Consider the following 20,707-nt stretch of genomic DNA (forward strand, 5'->3'; position numbering starts at 1 on the left):
AGTCCTGTTTTCTTTTCAAAACACATTCACCTCCCCTCTTAAGTACAATGATGATGCCTGGTTAACTAATTCCTTTGATATAAACGGGCTCTAAAACTTCAAGGTCTTCCTGATGGCCCAAAACACTTCTAGGTCAGGCAGAGCTATGATTTGTTGTTCAAGGATGGAGCCCCCTTTTCAAAAGCAAAATCCAGTACTGCACCAAATTTTCCTTCTATATCTCATGAGAGGCTTGACAGGCTATAGAAAAAATAAAGTCAGTGTGGCTAGAAGTACACTGCTGGGGAGCAGACACACCCCCCCAGAGGCTGAGAGCACGAGCACACCCTGCTTTCCATCCTGGTCCAGGGGCAGCACCGAGCCAGGCCCTCACCTCAGCGTTCAGCCCACCAAACACACACAAGCCAGCGACGCACGGCAGTTCTGAGACTCGGGCCACCGTTCCTGTCTGTGATGGACAACCCCGCACTCTTTTGATTATCCAACAAGTATTTACTAGACCCCCGCTCTACGCCTGGCATTCCAGCCGCTGCAGCTGGAGCAGGGAAGCCAGCCCAGGGCCCTGCTTTCATGTCCCTTCCGGTCTAGATGAGAGGACAGCACATGGCAGTAAATGCTGTGGGGAGATGCTGAGGAAGGAGATGCAACATGCTACGGTGAGGGGCAAGTGAAGATGGGACAAGAGAGAAGTGAGGCCTAAACAATGGGGAAGGAGAAAAGCCAAGGGGAAAAGAGAGCAGAGGGAGCCACTGGTGAACATGTGCATGCAGGAGGAGGGGGGGTGTGAAAGTTGTGGCCAGAGCATGAGGTAGGCAGGCACGAGACCCACAGGGGACTCAAGCATGGTAGGAGGGTGGCCTGACTGGGGAACCTTCCCCCCACTGCAGAGCTGGCACTTCAGTGTGCCTCTGTCCCCAGCCAGGGGTCCTGGCCTCAGATGGGATGTGCCCCTAGGGCACCCCGGCTCTTGGGGCTGTGCTCTCCGCAATGAGGGTGCTTGATTTGAGAACTGTAACAGAGCTTCCCCATCTAGGGAACTGCTTCTGTCACCTAGTTTCTAGGAGGCTGGGGTATACGGACAGGTTCTGGTCCTGGCCTCAGCTCTCCCTTGTGCAATCGCCAAAACAGTTCCTTTCCTCTCATCGACTATGCCAGAAAAGCCAGGGACGGTCCCCTCCTCCACCCTCCCCCCACATATCAGTATACAGGAGGACTTAGGTTAAAGGGTCGTCAAGAGCAGGGAGACCAGACAAGTGGCCATACAAGCACTCCACATGGCCAGGCAGCCACCTTAATGAAGGCCAGTGTGGGGTGGCTATGGGGGTGAAGTCATTCAATTCTCATTCGGTTATTAGTTGAATAAACATATGCTATCTGACTGATTAGGCAAAGCCAAACAGGGTGTCCACCCTGGACCTGCTCCCAGACTAGTAATAGAGATGAATTGACAGCACCAACCAGCACCCAAGGACACCCATGCTCAGGGTCTGGGGTGCCGGGGGGGCGGGGGGCAATGCTGGGGTGCCCCGAGCGGGCACGCTGGAGAAGACCTGGCATGCAGTTGGGCCTTGTCCTAGCCAGCTCAGGTTGCCCTAACAAAATACCAAACCCTGGGTGGCTTACACAAGAGACCGCTTCACTCATGGTCCAAGAGGCCAGAAGTCCACAGCCCCGGTGCTGACAAGTCCACTTCCACTGAGGGGTCTTTTCCTGCCTTGTAGACTGCCACCTTAACCCCTGCGTTGTCACTGGCCTTTCCTCTGTGCTCGCTCAGAGCCACGCTCTGGCCACTTTGCCCGCTTCAACAGGATACCAATCCTATCTGACAGGGTCCCACCCTTATGACCTCATGTAACCCTAATATCCTCCCAGAGGCCCATCTCCAAATACCATCTCATTGGGAACTGGGCTTCCACATCTGAATTTGGGGGTATGCAACTCAGTCCACAACAGGCTTTGAAACACTGGTAGGCACCAGAGGCTTCTCTGTGGGAAACGGAATTACAGGAGAGCCTGGCATCAGCAAAGGCAGGGCCACGCAGGCCTGGAGGCCCTACTGGAAGAGCAGAAAGCCAGCCAGTCCGGCTTGGGTGAAGGAGTTGTAAGAAGCACAAGGGAGGTGAGACTGCTGGAAAGGCAGTCTGGGAGCAAGGGATGGCAGGGAGCCAGGGGCCTGCTGAGGAGAAGAAGGACAGTCTCCGGCCTATGTATTGCAAAACCCTCCCAAGCTGCGTGAAGGCGGACAGAGGAGGGGACAGTTAATGGGCAGCTGCGATCGTCGCAACAAGAGAGGGAGAGGCTCTGAATTAAAGCCATGGTTCAGACTGCTGAGAGGCTGCACACAGAGGAGTTCAAGCTCTTCCGGGACTGGCTGACTGGAGCCCCGACTTGGGTGGGGGAGGTGGGAAACAAAACTGAGGTCCCCTTGCCCGGGACTGCTTGGCCCATGCCCCTCTCTGGGCACCAAGAATCTGCCGAAGTCCAGGGACACAAACACTCCCGTGTTCTCCCACCACCCAGTGAGGAGGCCCTGGCCCAGAGCAGCCGTGGCCCTGTCCTGCTAGGAGCGGGGCCACAAAGGGCGGGGGCCTTGAAGAGAGGGTTTACAGATATAAGGGGGGGGGCACCTCTCTCCAGTGGCTCCTCATCTGACCAGCTTCCCTGAGGGCTACTTTGCTCCCCTCTCGCCCCCCGGGACGGAGAAACTGAACAAAGAATGGAACCAATGCTTACCAAGCACCCACTGCCCATCCCCACCCCCCCACAGGGCCCTAAAAGAGGGCAGCTCTTGGATGGGAAAGCAGGAGGAGCTTCCGGATGTTCTGGAACTGGACACATGCCAGTAACCCAACAGGCAGCATTCCTGATCCCTCATCAGTGGTTCTGGTGAGGCCAAGAAGCCAGTGTGGCTCACAGGGTCCCTATCACAGTGGTCAGCCTCCCTGTGGCCCCTGGGTCCATGTCCTCATCTGCAGAACAAGGGGTTAGGCCTGGGGGTCCCTCAGTCCCCTTCCAGTTCTAGCCCTACAACCACTGACTCAGTACCTACACCTGGGAGAGCTGACCTTGGCAGTGCCTGATGACAAATGACATGGAATTTTCTGAGACTTGGCCAAAAGAAAAAAAAACACTTCCTAGGGCACACTCAATATATGCAAAAAAAAACTGGCATGACACTACATTTTTATTAACTGAATCCTATTTTCTCAGTGATTAAAAGCATCATTTCAAAGCTCTTTCATTTTCCTTTCTAATTATCAAACAGCCAGTGAGCTTCCCAATTCCCCAAAGTTCCTTCCTCCCACTATCCCCATCGCACCAGGCAAGCAGCTTGGGGTAAAAAAAAAAAAAAAAATGGCCTCCAGGGAATCGTATTTAAAGGAATCTCCGGAGGAAGTGAGCTTCCCTTTACAAAGCAGGCACTGCTCTGCTCCCTATCAAGCACCTGCTTCTGCCAAAGAGTCCCTCCAGGTGCCTATCAGAGACCACCAGCCCCTTTCCTTGCAGAACAGCCACCAGCGGTCATTCAGAGGATGCCCCCCACAGGGGATGACGGCACAGCAGCCATGTCAGCGGGAACACTACCAGGCACGGCTTCTGGCTCCCTCACTTTGCAGGGGGTACAGTCATGAGCCAGGGGCAGGATGGGAAGCCCACAGCACAAAAAGGACACGAGGCCGTGAGCCACTTCTCTGGTGACTGCCTTGTGTTAATGAAGCCTACAGGTCACTCCATGTCAGTGTCCTATAAACCAAGTCTCACAGTAGCCAGAAAACGCAGCCTCACCATCGGATGTCAAGAAAACCCCACACTCCCCACCCCATGCTGTCCTGAGTCACCAGACCCTCAAAAGATGCACCTTTGGGGGCGCCTGGATGGCTCAGTTGGCTGAGGGTCCGACTCTTGAGTTCAGCTCAGGTCATGATCTCAGGGTCACAGATTGAGCTCTGTGTTAGCTCTTAAGCCCTGCTCAGCATGGAGTCTGCTTGAGATTCTCTCTCTCCCTCTCCTTCTGCCCAGCTCCCCCACGCTCTCTCTCTCTAAAATAAATATATCTTAAAAAAAAAAAAAAAAAAAAGATGTATCTTTCACTTCCCTCCCCAGGGCCCAAGGAGAGGGGTCCTAGGATCAGGACACTATAGACCAAGCCCAAGGATTTGCTTATACTCTCTTGCTCTAGGAACCCCATTATTTTTCTTCTTAGGACTTGTCACAATTCATAATTACATATTTATTTATTTACTTATGGTCAGCCTCGCCCATGAGACTGCAGGCTCCACGAAGGCTTATAGTGTCAGCACCCAGGACCGTGCTTGGCCCATCTCACAACTACTGCTTTTTTAAAGGAGGAAGTACAAGACTCCCCAGGAACCAGAGTCACTGTGAGGAAGCTATATCCACTAAGGAGCAGAGTGTCTCACGGGGGCGACTAGAAAAACAGCTATTCCAGAGAGCAATCAGGGCTGTGTTCTCAGGCCCACAGAGGCAAACAGAAAACTCTTGTTGGGGAGAGGGGGGTCAGGCGAGGACACCCAGCAGGTGATCCTCAACCTAGGTCCTTAGAAGACAAGTGGCAGGACCTTACAAGTAAAAAGAGGGCCCACAGGTCAACAGAGAACAGGGCTGTGGCAACTTACCAACCAGACTGTCAGTATTTCAGGTTTTTATGACCCAAGTAGCAATGCAGTCTGCACGGACTGAGCACCAGCCCTGGAGACAGGAAGAGAGACCAGAGCCATCAAGAGATACATGTGAGAATGGGTGAGACCACCTGACAATCCCAGTGGGAATGAGGGAGGGAGGGAAGTCTAAGACGAGTTCTTTGTTTCTGGCTCAGGCAACCTATGATCTGCCAAGATAAGGAAAAGGCAAATTTAGGAGAAGACGACAATCTTCTGTGATGCATGTTGACTCTGACGTACCTGTGGACATTCAGATGGAGACCTCTGGGACCAGTCCTAATGGAAACTTTCTAAAAGTGGGTGTCAGGCAGATTCAGAGGTAAGGACGCTGCTAGTGCACTCCCGCACCCTGTCCTCCTGGCTCCTTGCAGTCACAGGGCCGTCTAACTAGTTCCCGGGTTATGGACAAGGACCAGGAGTGATGGGGGTAACGTCTAGACTGGAAGAGTGAGAGGCCACTGTACAGCCCCGCCCCTCTTCCCCTATAAGCTGTGAGTTCCAGGTGGTGGGGCTGCAGGATGGAAAAGCCTGACCCACCGCATTATCATTTAAAGGAAGCTGTCCTCCAGGGCCACACAGCCAGAGAGCAATTTGTTTGCAGGGGAGAAAAAAGGTATGAAAGTGCTGACATTTCAGGCATGTTCCTTACCGCAGCCCAGTCTAGCATAGCCTTACTCATGCAGATGATGTCAGCACATAGTAGCTCCATCAAGGAACAGATAAGGTGGGCTTGCAGAATCTTTTATCTGCCCACCCCCGTACCTAAAAGATAGGACATGATTTTAACAACAGGATCACACTCCAGTAATGTCCTGTAAGGATGAAGGACACTCTTGCCCCACCCTGGGGTACATATCACAACCTCAGCGAGAGGAGGTCTACTCAGAATCCTCCCCAGGTCATTCTGATATCCTCAGGCTCCTACTCCACTTGCTCGATCTGCAAGTAACGAGGATGAAATGCAGAGAAGCAGGTCTTGAAGACGAATCTGGGTTCTGTCACTCAGTCCCAAACGCAGCAATCCACACTCATGAACCATCAGTGTGTACCACCTCTGATATTCTGGGATTATTCGATTAGTTTATCATGTCTACCAAGCTCCCTCCACTTCTCCATTTCCCCCCATTTGGACATATCCTGAAGTCAGAGAGACTGGGGAAGTCGAGGAAGGCACGCCATCAGCCTGTATCATACCACAGCCTGCGTGCACAGACTCCCTTATGCTCACCTAGTGACTCCGAACAGGCAAAAGACAGAAGTTTGCCACTGGAGTTGACAATGTGAATAAGTCAGGAAAAAGACGCCAAAGTCACTGTTCCCATGAAAACACTCCTTACATCAAAGAATGCATGCCCACAGTGTCTGCAGAAAATGTGATGTTAGATGAAGGACACAGCCACTCAGAACCAATGGAAAGGAACGCCCAAAACCCCTGCCTAGGAACTGATTCCCCAGGCCCGCGGACACAGCAGATGTCCGCTCTGCAGCATGTCTGGGGCCACCTGCCACTCCTCTCTCGGGACACTCACATCAGCACATCCAGCTCTGGGCTCCCCTTGTGAAAGCTCTGCCCCTTCCTCAGGTGTCAGGGGTTGGGGGAGTATCTTCCTGTGGAACTCCTCTTCAGACACTTTCCTGGTGATCCATGCAGACTGGCTCCCTCCCTTACACTATTTATTACATAATCCTACCACATGCACGTGGAGTCCCATTAGTTGTTTCTGCATCTGTGACGCTCACCAGGCAGCCTTGCCCTCCTTTTATTCCTGAGAACGGGATCCAAAGAAGGGCCTTAGCTGCAAGGTGAGCTCGAATGAATGAATGAATGTAGGACTCTTGATTCAGACTTGTTCTGTTAACTCTGTCCACTGAGGATGTGTTAGAAGATACAGAGACTCAGCTACCCGCTTGCCGAGGTCATGCCGGCAGGAAGTCCAAGTGACCGAACCCTGGCCTACACAAAACCCTTACCCCAACCCCACTCCCAGCCACCACAGGAACCCCAGGCCAGTCTCCCTTTCCTACTCTTGCTGCTCATTTCCAGACCAGTTTAGGAAGCTGCCCTGCTCAGCCCAAGAAGTCTCATTATGTGGTCTAATACCACATGGTAGGGGCTGGGAGGGGGCAGGCAGGAATTTGCTATAACCGCAAGCACTGCATCTCCAGCCAGATGCAGCCATCAACCACGAATGGATGTGTGGTTACATCAACAGAGGTATAGTGCCTCACACGCGGAGGTGAGACTATCACCTTACTCTGCCCTCCAGGTTGTACCTGTCCCTCTCACAAGTCTGTCTCTGAGTACTCTCCTATTCAAATCTGAGCCCCACACTTGAAGAGGAGCAGAGACCAAGAGTAGCATGCCAAAAAGCAGGCATAGGGATTGTGGGTTGTCTGGAAGCATTCCCTGTGGGGAACGCATGAGGAAGCTGGGGCTGTTTCCCCTGATTGAAAGCTGCCTTTGAATTCCTGAAAGAAAGGAACTAGGCTTCTTCACTGAGGCTGAGCTAGTACAAGCGTCAACAGATAAAAGCAGGTTCTGGACAATGTAAGAAAGAAGTTGCTGAAACCCAAATATGTCCAAGGATGAAAGAATCTGCTTCTGGCAGCAGCGGCTCCCTGGCAGAGGGAATCCAAGTGGTATGTACCACCCTGTCTCACTCCCCGGGGATGCCACAGAGGAGACTCGAGAACGGATAGAGGGACCGTGCCTTCGAGCTTTTTCCAACCCTGCAATTCTCTGACCCAATTCAACAACTCCCTTATCTCCACTAAAAACTGCGATGTTCCATAGTCTGACCAGAAAAGGATATGGAAGGTTCAAGGACGGGTTTGCAGTCACGTCCTATTTAAGCTGAACCTGAATCCCAGCCAAAAAATCAGGGAGCTGGAGAGATCCGTGTGTGTGCACGTGTGCACGGGCGCGTGTGAAGAGCTGGGGGTGTGTGGGGGGCAGTGATGAGACAGAAACCCCAGAAGGGGCACTGCTAGGTTTCACATTCATAATCAATCCCAAGAAACAGAAACAAACTAGTTGGACTCACCCAGAGGGAAGCAGTTGCTAGCAGGGGACTCAATTTCCTCCTTCCTGTGAGGGAAATATTTAAAGGTGATTTCCCAAATTTTACTGAGAGTAGTAAAGATCTGGCACAAAGTTACTACTGGTAGCCTGCGTGGGGCCTCTGGCCAGGAAGCCCTGTGTCTGTACTTCCATGCTGTGTCACTGGTCTGTGCTCCTCTGCGAACATCCCTCCTGCCCACGTTGTACCTCATCTCCCCGCTCTCTCCTGTCTGTCTGCCTCACCCACGGACCAGCACTCCATGCTGCGGACAGAGCAGGACTGGGTGAGGTGGAGTGACAAAGCCACTGGTGAGGGACAGGAATCCCTGAGCTCCATCGCAGAGTGACCGGGGCTCCGGAGCTTCCTGGAAAGGCGCTCTTGACCTCCGCAGGGGTGGGGCGGGAGGAGCAGAAGAAAAGGTGCAGAGAGGACAGGTGGCCACGCAGCACCTGGGAGGCACTGGCCTTGAAGGTCACACATTCATTTCTTTCCTTTTTTTTTTTGTTTTTAAGCTTTTATTTATTCATTTGAGAGAGAGACAGAGCACAAGCAGGGGGAGAGGGAGAGGCAGAAGCAGACTCCCCACAGAGCTGGGAGCCCAATGTGGGACTCGATCCCAGGACCCTCAGATCATGACGTAGGTCGAAGGCAGACGCTTAACCAACTGAGCCACCCAGGTGACCCAGACCATACATTCATTTCTAAGTCCAGATCCCCAGATCCGTACCTGAAGCCAGGGGGTGGGAGTGGCCCAGAAAGTCCCTCAGTAACCGTAGAGGACTCTTCCACCCCGAAGACCTGGCTGGTCAGGGCCAAGAAGGACGGAGTCTCTAAGTCTGCATATGATTTATCCCTCTGGGCTGCCTGATCCCCAAGACTGATTTCCTTCGGCTGCAGCCTCCCCTGATTCCCAAGCTGTTTCCGGCTGCTTTTCTCATCTCATTATGCCCTTTTGAACAGTTTCCTGTTCCTTTTTCTTTCTAGGGGGGCTGCTCCTCTTCCTGGCTCTGTAGCACTTGGAAATAAGCAAACAAACAGATGAGAGCCAGCCTCTGGGACCAGCCTCCTCAGCCCCTCCTGGCCCCAGTGCACGACGTGGCCCCGTCTGGCCAAGGGGAACCAGGCAGCAGCGGGGACCGGCGGTGGGAGCAGCCAGCACCATGGCCAAGGTGATTGGACGCACATGCCCACAGCGCCACACACAGGGCGGGCAGACTGGAAAGGCATCCACGGCCCCCTCAGCCTACGCACAGCTGCTCGCCAGGGGCAACAGCAGAACAGAACAGCATTTCTCCTTAGGAGTAACTACAACCACCCAGGACTTTGGTCATAAGAGGCTTCCAAACACGAGATGGTGGAAGAACCTTAGCCATTAAAAAAAAAAAAAAAAGTGACATGGTTCAGCCCTGCTTGGCTAAGGAGAGTTGACCACAAACCAATGTATAAAATGCTCCACTGACTCCGAAGAATTCAGTTTGGACAAAAAGACAAGCAGGTGGAGAGCACAGCGGGGAGTGGCCACGGGCAGTGGCCAGAGTGGCCAGCGGGCCACGGGCAGTGAACAGAGCCCAGCGATGGGCCAGGAGATTAGAACTCGGAGCCCATTTTCCTCCATGAAAAGAGAAATCAAGGCATTAGCGTAATTCAGAAGGCAATGCTTGAGAAAGCGTGGCTTCCTCGTCTCCGATGATGAGGGCTATGGAAGGGGCCGTGCTTGCCCTCCTGCACTGGCCAAGCGCTGAGGTGCTCCTTCTGCAGCTCAGTACGTGGCTGGGTCTTTTGCCGAGGTCTGTGCTTTCATTTGCTATCTATTCAGCCATGGTCCTACGTCTCCACTTGTTTTTATTTTTTTTAACTTTGTGTCATCTTACTGGAACACCTCACATTCTTTGAGGAATAAGGGATTGAGTAGAAAAATAGTTACAAATATCAACGAGACTAGTACAAGAGCACTGTTGGCTTGCTTACCATGTGCCAGCTATTGCTGTACACTACGCCCATTCATGAACTCATTTGGCTGTCACCACAGCCCTGGGCACAGGGATTTTATTGCATTCACTTCACAAAGCGGGGTGCTGGAAGCCCAGAGTAGTTAAGGGCACATACGTGGTATCTGGCAGAGCTGGGGTCTGAGTGATGGGTTCTTCTCCATAGGCTATACCCTTACTAGGAGGGGAAGCTGATGAATTACCCAGTTAACTCACAGACTAAGCTCTCTGGCTAAATTCTGAGGTTAGCTCCAAAGGAGCCATAGTAGATTTCTTGACAGCCCTGGTCCTCCAAGATCTCCAGTGAAACATGCCATTCCAACCACACTTCCTATGTCAAGAGGCACCCCGCTTCTCCAGACCAATTCCCGACCAGTAGGTCTAAAAACTGCCACCGGCAGATCTCCTGCCTTGTGCCAGACGCCATGAAGGGCACATTGACCCAGTGGCCCAAATCCTCGGGACTCCTAGTTGCCAGCTTCCCAGATAAGGTGCCAGCCACCCCACCCAGGGCGTGCTCATGCGTGAGTCACCGAAGCTCTTTGGCCAGGATTTTTCATATTTAAGGTGGGTGAACTCTGGTAGCCACCTTCTCAGCTCACACGGTGTCCATGCGGTTAAAGGTCAGGACTCACAAAGCACTTAGACTTGGGGCTGGCATCAAGCAAGCGTTCAGTCAAGATCGGCCAAGCTGTCACTGCCGCCACCGGACAGGGACAGCAAGGCAGCCTGTTCAGTGAGCAGAACCAGCAGCTTCCGCCATACACAGGGCTGCACATAGCATCTCCGTTCTAAAGGTTTGAGGGCTCAAATGACTCTCCAGACGACCCCATGAGCCCTGCACTCATGTGGGGTGGCCTCCTGCCACAGAATGATGTTCCCTGGATAAGCAGGGAGTGTTACTCCCACTGCCCAAAGCTTGTAAACAGTTCCACAGAGAAAACATCCTGCTGGGTTTGCATTCTCCTTCCGCCTCCTGGAAGCCTAAGCAATGAGCCAAGGTCTGCTTTCACCATCAAGAGGTGAAGATCTTAACACAAAGAGTCACTGGTGGAAGGAAGGAAATGAAACACACACACACACACACACACACACACACCTTACATTATTCATCCCTTTATGTGAAATTTATTTTTTCCTCCCAACAATATCAACTCCCTCCCCATAAAAGGCCAGAATTTAAACTGTTAGTTTGGGGCTGCCAAAACAACTCCCTAAACCCAAAAAGATTTACTGAAAATCTTCTAATGTGCCTGGTGCTCAAGTATGTACCAAGGACAAAAGAATTTCAAAATCTATAGAAAGAACAGGAAAAATGAACTATGTTTCTAAAGTGTGTGTCATGTTTTCATGTACTTCATCTCCTTTATTTTCTATAAAACCCTGTGAGGTACACATTATTCTCCTCATTTTACAAATCAAGAAATTGAGGTTCAAGCATGACAAATCAATTCAGCTCACACCACCAGTTCATGATGAGCCTAGGATAAGATGTTTGGGCTTGAGAATTCTAACTTCTTCACTGTTCTCACTGAACTCTTGGGACTCAGGCTAGGACTGGTCTGCTCTTGGGCTCTCGGAGAAATTGGCTTCCATCTGCTATAGCCACTGGAAGAAGGTTAAGTCATTTCCAGGAATCCAGGGGACTCAAGTCCCTCCAGACTGGGATCAAGGCTCTGCTGTGGTTGCGAACAAGATGGAAGTAAGATTACCACGGGGCCCAGAACCCAGCTGCTACTCACCCTGGTCCCCGAGAAAGGGGTGATTTGGAACTGACTCAGACCACACCTCTCAACAGGCCAGGTTTGAAGGGAACCTAGGGTCGAATGGCCAGAAAAATCTTGAAAGCCTGTGACTTCCCAGAGTCAAAGAGCTCTCTGTAAGGCACCTATTTTTGGGAAAGGAGCACTGTCCTAAATTCTGGAATGAAAAGCTGTTGGAAGACAGGCTGAGTTATCTTCTAGAGAGGGGAGAAAGAGAAAATCAAAGATAGAGATGAATGGCCTAATTTGTGCAACACTTCCTAACATATATTAATTCATTTCATCTCCATAATTGCCCTATGAGGTCTACCAACAATAGTCAAACCAAGCCATACAGCTGAGCCCTGAACAAAGCCACCTATGTAGACTCCTGCCTATGTTCCTCGTTTCACAGTGCTTTAGTCCAACGCCAGGAACAATGGACAAGCATGGTCATTGTTTCATTTTTAAAATGACAGACTATACAGGTTTTCAGAAGAACCCTTCCAAAACAAGATAGTATAGAATGAAGAATGGTCCTTGGCACAATGTGTGGAGCCCTCCATATGGCTACTGATTTCCTTCTGGATTTCAGACTGCCAAACACCACTGGATCATAGCAAGGGGACTCACAGAATGGTATCCATCTTCCCTGCCTTTGCCTTTAAACTGAAACATGATTAAAATCCCAACTCCCCTCCCTGACTAGCACCATACCCTCAGACCACCTTCAGAAATGGCTTCCTAGGGGCACCTGGGTGGCTGAGTCGGTTGAGCACCCCACTCTCAGTTTCAGTTCAGGTCATGATCTCAGGGTTGTGAGATGGAGCCCTGCGTGCGGCTCAATGCTCAGCAAGGAGTCTGCTTAAAGAGTCTCTCCCTCTGCCTCCCCCCAACTTCAAATAAATAAATAAACCTTTAAAAAAATGGCCTCCTAATTCTGGAGGTTAGGAAAATCCCCAAAGTGATTCAGAAGAACCCCAACCCTCCACCCCCAGGAAACCTGATAAGTCCGTCTGATCCAAGTCTGCTTAACCAGAAGTAAGACAGATCACTGTCTTCAGGTACCACTGGACGATCAACACAACTCCCTCCCTCGTCCCATGCAGCCAGTAAAACTTCCAGCATTCAAATTAGCATCAACTCTGTGGGTTGAGAAAATATTCTAGGAAATCATTAATCCTATAGGAAGTACCTGCACTTTAGTTAAGGAAAAATTCTGAAGTTCCTCCTTCATGTCAAATCATTCTTATCTCTGCCAATAAAATGGACTACATTAAGAAAGAAGAGTCTTATAGTTTATCCCTGTGTCTTCATCCTTTCAGTTTCATTTTCCCACATGCTGGCATTTTACGTGGTCGCTTTCTGGACTGGACAAATCAGAAGTCATATCAAGGAGGGCATCCTTGATGTCTAGTCTCCTGCAGAGTAGTGACAGCACCACAAATGACTTCACTCCAGTTAAACCAGAAAGGTGGGCAAGAAGGAAAGAAAAGAAAAATAAGAGAAAAAGAAAAGAAGGGAGGAGGTGCACTGGAGCATTGGGAAGAAGGGTCTGTTCTGTGAGACAGAACAATCAGGGTTTTGGAATGCTCAGTGTCTTTGAACTTCGAATAAAGAATGGAAAAAGCAGCTCTGCTGGGGAGCGATCCATCATGATAATCTGATTAGCGGAACACGAAACACTGAGCACATCTGCAGTGGAACAGGGGAGGAATAAGGATGCCAAAGGGACACTCCCCAGAACCAACAGCACAAGGACAGAAAGACTAGCGCAGAAAACAAGTTACTGGTATCTTCTGGTCCTGCTTCCAGAGCAAAGCTGTGGTCTGGACAGGTTTTTGATCCATGTTTGTTTTTTCAATCTGATCTCTGAAGTCACTGAATGACCATGGGTAAAGATGTCAAATTGTGCTGATTTATAAAGTCAGCTTTCTGACTTCAGAGCTGTGGCCCAAGTTATGTTAGCCCCTACCCTAAGGTCCTGTTGTTTCCGGAACTGGACTGACCTGGCTGAGGGCGGCAAGTTGGCTCACCCTCTAGGTGCTGAGGGACCCAGTAGGGTTGAGGCTTCACTTTCTTCTTTCAGGTCCTTCCTGAATGTCGAAAATGAGCCCTTATTCCTCTGAAAGGAGGTTCACACACCCATCTGTACGCTTGTAAACCCACCTCTCCTTCCACAGCAAGCCCTGACACCCGCCCTCCCCTCCCCATACCTCTCCCCGACCGCTTTCACTCAGGTTTATAATCTCCTGACTTCCCAATGAAGGCCTTCTCTTCCCTTAGCATTCCAACTCTGAAGACTCTTGACTACAGCTTCCCCACTCCACCGTCCACACCTGCCACAGTGGTTAAACCCTCCCTCTCTCTTAAAGACTCCAAACCACTTCTCTCCTAGAATCCTCAGGCTGCTTTCTGGTACAGAGTAGGTTTCCCTGGTACTTGAAAGCCACCGCAGAGCTGCTCCCCAGACTCTGTCAATCTCCTCTTCAAAACCTTCCAAAGCTGGCTCTCCCACCACAACCCTACAAACAGAACTTCTCACTGGGCTTTGATGTGCTCCATGGGGATCTTCAAGTCCAGGCCACATTCTTGGGTCCATCCCACAAAAGAATGCACCAAGAAGCACTTAAACCACTAGATGAACATGCAAACCACGTTACTCCCTTGCTTCAAACTCCATCAGCGGTTGCAAATCCCACTATCCCCAGGAGAAAATCCCCAGTCCTCAGCACAGCTCTCCATCTAGCCTGGCCTGGCCCCGCCTACCCCAGATCCCCAGCAACACAGCACCTGTGGTTCCCCTTCACTGCCCTTATCATGACTGTAATTAATTAACCACTTGTTCAATTATCTGATTAATGTCTATCTTCACTATACATTCCATGAAGGCTGAAACCACATCTGTTTTCCTAACCTTACGTTCCTCGCACTTGGGGGCAGGGTTTGAGGCACAGTTGGAATTCAATAAATCTTTGCTGAATGAATGAGGGAATGAAGTGCTGGTGACAGTTTCTCTGTCCACCTGAGTCCTCTTACTGGCAATATAGGCTGATGCTTTGCTCCTGATCCCCCCAACTTTCTCTTCTGTGTTCCTTCCTTAGATCTCTGCCTCCATAGCCATTAGCCTGCTTCAAGGTTTTCAGGAAATTTCAAACTCTCCATGTAGCACTATGAGGAACCATAAGAATACAGCCAATCAATCAGAGAGGCAATCTCCCCCTAATATCTTGTTCTAACATTTATTGGAATGACTTAACCAAGAACTGCAACACATAGAAGGAAAAAGAAATGGGATTCCGCCTCTGGAAACCATTCCTCTAAGCTCCTTTGATTTTAATTGCTCTGCGTGCAAATGGAAGTAGAGTCCCAGTTGATTGGAACTTTTTTTCATTTGCAGCCAGAGTGAACGATGCAGGCTGCATTCCAGTGAACATACTCTTAATATTATAGCAAGACTTGGGGCTAAGGACATGTCCAGACATGATTAACAAAGCTGTGCACTTGCAAATTAGATAAATGCCAGGAAATATTTAAAACTTTCCTTTCTCACTAAACACTTCAAAGACATGCCCTTGTTTATTGTCAACCTTTTGCCCCCAACTTGAAACAAAAACAAAAACAAAACCTTTCTCTCTGAGAAAGGCTCTACTAAAGAAAGTCCCTGTGATAGGAAATGTACCCCGAGGACAGGAGTTCGACTAATGCCTTGTTTCCTTAGCTCTAAATTTAAATGTGAGAGTAAATACCTGAATCTAGGAAAGGTCTGATCCCAGAGATAACCATTTCTAGATAGGAAGAAAATCTAAGGGACCGAAATGAATTCATTTACCTCCCAAAGGTATGGTCAGTTGGCATCGTCTCTAGCCAGCAAACCACACATGGAGGGCTTGACCTTTACTCCTCGGGAAGGAAAGCCAGGAAGCAAGGCTGGAACAGTCCCCCGTGCTGGCTGGAGAAGACTGTGGGCAGCGGCAACTGTGGGCTTGTGTGCTCCAGCAACAGCTCTAGCTCATCAGCAAACAGTCTTCCTCGGTTTCCTCTCACTTCCTGAGCCGGGCAGATGGTGATGTAAGGTATGCTGGCCCCAGGGAGCTCTCTAGAAACCTAGACTCCTGTAAAGGCCCTGGTGAGGTGAGCTGTGCTGGGTACTTTCCAGACCAAGGGCTGAAGGTGTCTCCTGGGTGCACATGGTCTCCCCCCACTCTAGATCCTCAGGAATCTTAAATGCTGATCACCAGCACTAGGGGCCCATCCAGCTCAAGGTTCAACAGCTGAAACTCCTTGCTCCCATTTCAGTCCACCGAGCCCTATCTCAGAATCATAAGACCTCGGGGTTGAAAGAGCAAAATTTCTTTCAATCCTCACTCCAGTGGTTGACCTTCCTCTACAAACAAGCTTGAGTAAACATCAAAGATGACTCAAACATTTTGTGATTTCACTTGACAGAAACATGTCAGAACCAGAAGGCGCTATTCTATCACACTGCATCAGACGGGCCTGAGTTCAAGCTCTGCTCTAGCTTTCAGATGTGAGATCTTGAGTCACGTCTTCTCCCTGAGTCTCACTTTCCTCACAGTAATAGTAAACAATAACGATGCTCCCATGCATTGAGCACTTACTACGTACCAGTCACTATGCTGAGCACTTTACACTGATTTGGTAATTCAAGCCCCAAAAACTTTAGGAGTTGAATGCCATGTTATTCTCATTTTATATAAGAAAACCAAGATCTAGAACGTACGTGACATGCCCAGTAAGCTACACAGACAGAGGGGCAACCCCTAGGAATCCAGTCTTAAAAAAAAAATACTAAACAAATACATTAATCGCCACACACAAGACGTGAGACATTTCACAGATTTATCCCAGGCAACTTACTAAACAAAGAAATAAGCAAAATAGAAACAGCAACCATAAGAAGAAAAACATGAGAAACTAGAATTGCTATAATATATTAATCAACATGTTCAGTTTCCAACAAAAAATTATGAGACATGTGAAGAAATGAGAAAGGATGACCCATACTCAAGGAATATAGCAATTAATAGAAACTATTTTTGAATGTACCCAGATGATGGATTTGGCAAGCAAAAACTTCAAAGCAGATATTATAAAAAAGTCCAAAGAGCTAGGGGGAAAAAACACGTAAAAAGAACTTAAAAATATGATAACAATGAATCAACAAATATTTTCAATATGGCTAAATTCTTTTCTTAAGAACCAAATGAAAATTCTGGAGTTAAAGAGTTCAATAACTGAAATGAAAAGCTACTAGAGGGGCTAATGGAATATTCAAGAGGGTAAAGAAAAATTCTGTGAACTTGTATATAGAAAAATATAAAGTATCCAATATGAAAAACAGATGGAAAAAAATGCATAAAAATGAAGAGTCTCAGAAACCTATAGGACAATATCAAACATACCATATATGTGCAATGAGCGTCCCAGAAGAACTGGCAAGGAAATAAAGAAAAACGTATTTGTAGAAATAATGACTGAAAATTGCCTGAACTTGATTAAAAAAAAAAAAAAAACCCACACACAAAAAACTACACATTCAAGAAGCTCAAAAACTCTAAGTAGGGTAAATAAAAAGAGGTCTACACCTAGAGAAAGTATAATTGAACTCCTGAAAGACAAAGAAAATCTTGAAGGCAACCAGAGAAAAACAATTCATCACATACAACAGAGCCTCAATGTGCTAGTCCACAAAACAAATCTAAAGGGGCACCTGGGTGGCTCAGTGGGTTAAGCCTCCGCCTTCGGCTCAGGTCATGCTCTCAGGATCCTGGGATTGAGTCCCACATCGGGCTCTCTGCTACGCAGGGAGCCTGCTTCCTCCTCTCTCTCTCTTTCGCTCTGTGCATACTTGTGATCGCTCTCTCTCTGTCAAATAAATAAAATCTTTAAAAAAAAGATTCTCTTTCTCCCTTTAAAAAAAATCTAAAAAAAAAAAATCTCAATAAATTTAGAAGGTCTGAAATCATATCAAGTATATTCTGTGTTTAAAAGCAGAAATCAGGGGCACCTGGGTGTTTCAGTCGGTTAAGCATCTGACTCTGGACTTCAGCACAGGTCTTGATCTCAGGGCTGTGAGTTCAAGCCGCATAAAGAAACTTAGGAAATCTCCAAACATTTAGAAATTAAAATGAATACTTTTAAATAACCCACTGGTCAAAAAGAAATGACAAGGGTAATTAGAAAATATTTTGAACGCAATGAAAATGAAAACATAGTATATCAAAATAAGTGAGCTACAGCTCAAGCAATACTTAGAGGAGAATATATAGCTTTAAATGCCTATATCAGAAAGGAAGGCTCTCAAACAAATAATCTAATCTTCATCTTAAGAAACTAGAAACAGAAAAACAGAACCCACAGCAATCAGAAGAAAGGAAATAAAGACTAGAACAGAAATTAGAGAAAACAGAAAAACACTTGAGAAAACAAAAAAACAAAAGTTGACTATTTGAAGAGATTGACCAAATGAACAAATCTTTAGCTAGACTGATGAGAGAGAGAAAGGAGACACAAATTACAAAATGAATGAAAGAAGGGACACCATTAACAAACCCACAGAACGACTTCATGCCACTAAATTATACAACTTAGATAAAATAGAAAGAACGTGTAAAATAACATAAATTATCCAAACTGACCCAAGAAGAAACAGATTATCTGAACAGATCTATAACAAGAAACTGAATTCATAATTTAAAATGTTCCCACAAAGAAAAGCAGAAGCCCAGATGATTTCAAAAGTGAATCCTATCGAATATTTAAAGGAGAAATAATATGGGGCACCTGGGTGGCTTAATCAGTTAAGTGCCCAACTCCTTTTATTTTTTTTTTAAAGATTTTATTCATTTATTTGACAGAGAGAGATCACAGGTAGGCAGAGAGGCAAGCAGGGGTTGGGTGGGGGGGGGGCGAGCAGGCTCCCCGCTGAGCAGAGAGCCTAATGCAGGGCTTCATCCCAGGACCCTAAGACCATGACCTGAGCCAAAGGCGGAGGCTTAACCCACTGAGCCACCCAGGTGCCCCAGCGCCCAACTCTTGATTTCAGCTCAGGTTGTAATGTCAGGGTTGTGAGACACACACACACACACACACACACACACACACCCCTTAGGCTCTGAGCTCAGCATGGAGTCTATTTGAGATTCTCTTTCTCCCTCTCACTCTGCCCATCCCTCTTCTCGAACACACACACACTCTTTCTCTCTCTCAAATAAATAAATAAAATCTTTAAAAATAAATAAATGAGAAATAATACCAATCTTTCACAAATCTTTCAGAAAATAGGATGGAACACAACACAATTCATAGTATGAAACCAAAAATACCACAAGAAAAGAAAATTTAATTTTTAACAAAGTAATCTACCAACATATAAAAAGATTATATAAGATAGCCAAGTGGGGATTTATTCCAGGAATGCAGGGTATTGGTATACCATCCAAAATTAATTAATGTAATATACCATATTAATAAAGTTTAAAAAAAAACCACTGATAATCTCAGTAGACAAGATAAAAACCCTCAATAAACTAGGAAAATAGGGAAATTTCTTCAACCAGAAAAAGGGCATCAATCAGTTTTCTTAAAACCTGTAGTCAACCATCATTACATAAATGATGAGAGACTGCTTCTTCCTCCCAGCACTGGGAACAGGTATGACCATCTCTATTAGACACTATATTGTACTCACAGCTAGTGAACACTGACCTTAGACCTAGTGTAATAAGGCAAAAATATTAATCGTCATCATCATCATCTAATGAAAAGCATCCAGATTGGAAAGAAAGAATGAAAACTGTCTTTATTCACAGATTACATGAACCTGTATGTTAAAAATCTCAAGGAATCCACACAGAAAAACTATTATGACTGATCCCCTCCAGCCACCTCTAAATACATTTGGAGATTAGAATTTCAACATAAGAATTTTGGACAGACACAAATATTTGGTTCGTCACACCTAAGAATCTACCCAAGAAATATGAAAATATGTTCACACAAAAACATACACATGAATGTTCATAACAGCATTATTCATAATAACCCCAAACTGGAATCAAAATGTTCATCAACTTATAAATACATGAACAAAATGTGGTATATCCATACAATGGAATAGTACTTAATAATTAAAAGGCATGAACATGCTACAATATGAATAAACCTCAAAAAGATTATGCAAAGTGAAAAAATCCAAATGTAAAAGATTACATATTATATGATTCAATCCATATGAAATCTTCAAAAAAGTCAATAGAGAAAGAAAGCAAGTCAGTGATTGCCTATGGCTAAGGGTAGGAGCAGGGATTAACTACTAACAACCACAAGATCACTTCCTGGAGTGATGGAAAGTTTCTAGAACTGGACTGTGGTGATAGCTGCATAATCCTATAAATTTACCTAAATCATTAAATTATGCATTTAGAACAGGTGAATTTTATGATATGTAAATTGTATCTTAACAAAGTTGTTGGGGACAAAAAGACAATGTGTGTAAAAATTATTTTTAAATCATAAAATATAGCAGCTGCTAGTACATTGGTTGTTGATGTTGCTAAATGCTATGGTCCTGGGCCTTTCCCACGGGGAACCCTCCGTTGATAAACTTTGCTTATTCTCATAATAGTTCTCTTAAGTAAATTCCCATAAATCACTTAGAATAGTGCCTATGTCTTAGTAAATATTATGTAAATATTAACTATTGTCATTATTATTAATGTGACAGGCATGCCCCAAAGTGTTCTGAGAAGGTAGTCCTGGGCCCTGGAGGCCAGAATTGTTTCTGTAAGGGGTCCTGTGTGTCTTACATTGGACAGACCCTCTTTCAGTTTAAAAAAAAAAAAAAAGAAAAAGAAAAAGACCACCTTTGTGTTCTTTGTTCCTTTGTTCTTGGAACCATTCAGATGCCTGGGAGAAAGGCCACTCCTAGAATATTGTAGATGAGAGAGAATCATCTGATCCCCTCCAGCCACCTGGGTGGCTCAGTTGGTTAAGCAACTGCCTTTGGCTCAGGTCATGATCCTGGAGTCCCAGGATTGAGTCACACATTGGGCCCCCAGCTCTGTGGGATGTCTGCTTCTCCCTCTGAACTTCTCCCCTCTCATGCTCTCTGTCGCTCTCTCTCAAATAAATAAATAAAATCTTAAAAAAAGAAAGAAAGAAAAAGAAAGAAAGAAAGAAAGAAAGAAAGAAAGAAAGAAAGAAAGAAA

General features: G+C 47.1%; 1 protein-coding gene across 1 annotated transcript in view; it reads right to left on the reverse strand.

Moving 5' to 3' along the window:
• XXYLT1 (xyloside xylosyltransferase 1) overlaps positions 1 to 20,707 on the reverse strand; it is a 156,577-nt gene that overhangs the window by 83,736 nt on the left and 52,134 nt on the right. The gene's annotated exons all lie outside the window — the stretch shown is intronic.

Source organism: Lontra canadensis, unplaced genomic scaffold (assembly GCF_010015895.1).
Source record: "Lontra canadensis isolate GAN:19392208 unplaced genomic scaffold, GSC_riverotter_1.0 scaffold38, whole genome shotgun sequence".
Classification (NCBI taxonomy): domain Eukaryota; kingdom Metazoa; phylum Chordata; class Mammalia; order Carnivora; family Mustelidae; genus Lontra; species Lontra canadensis.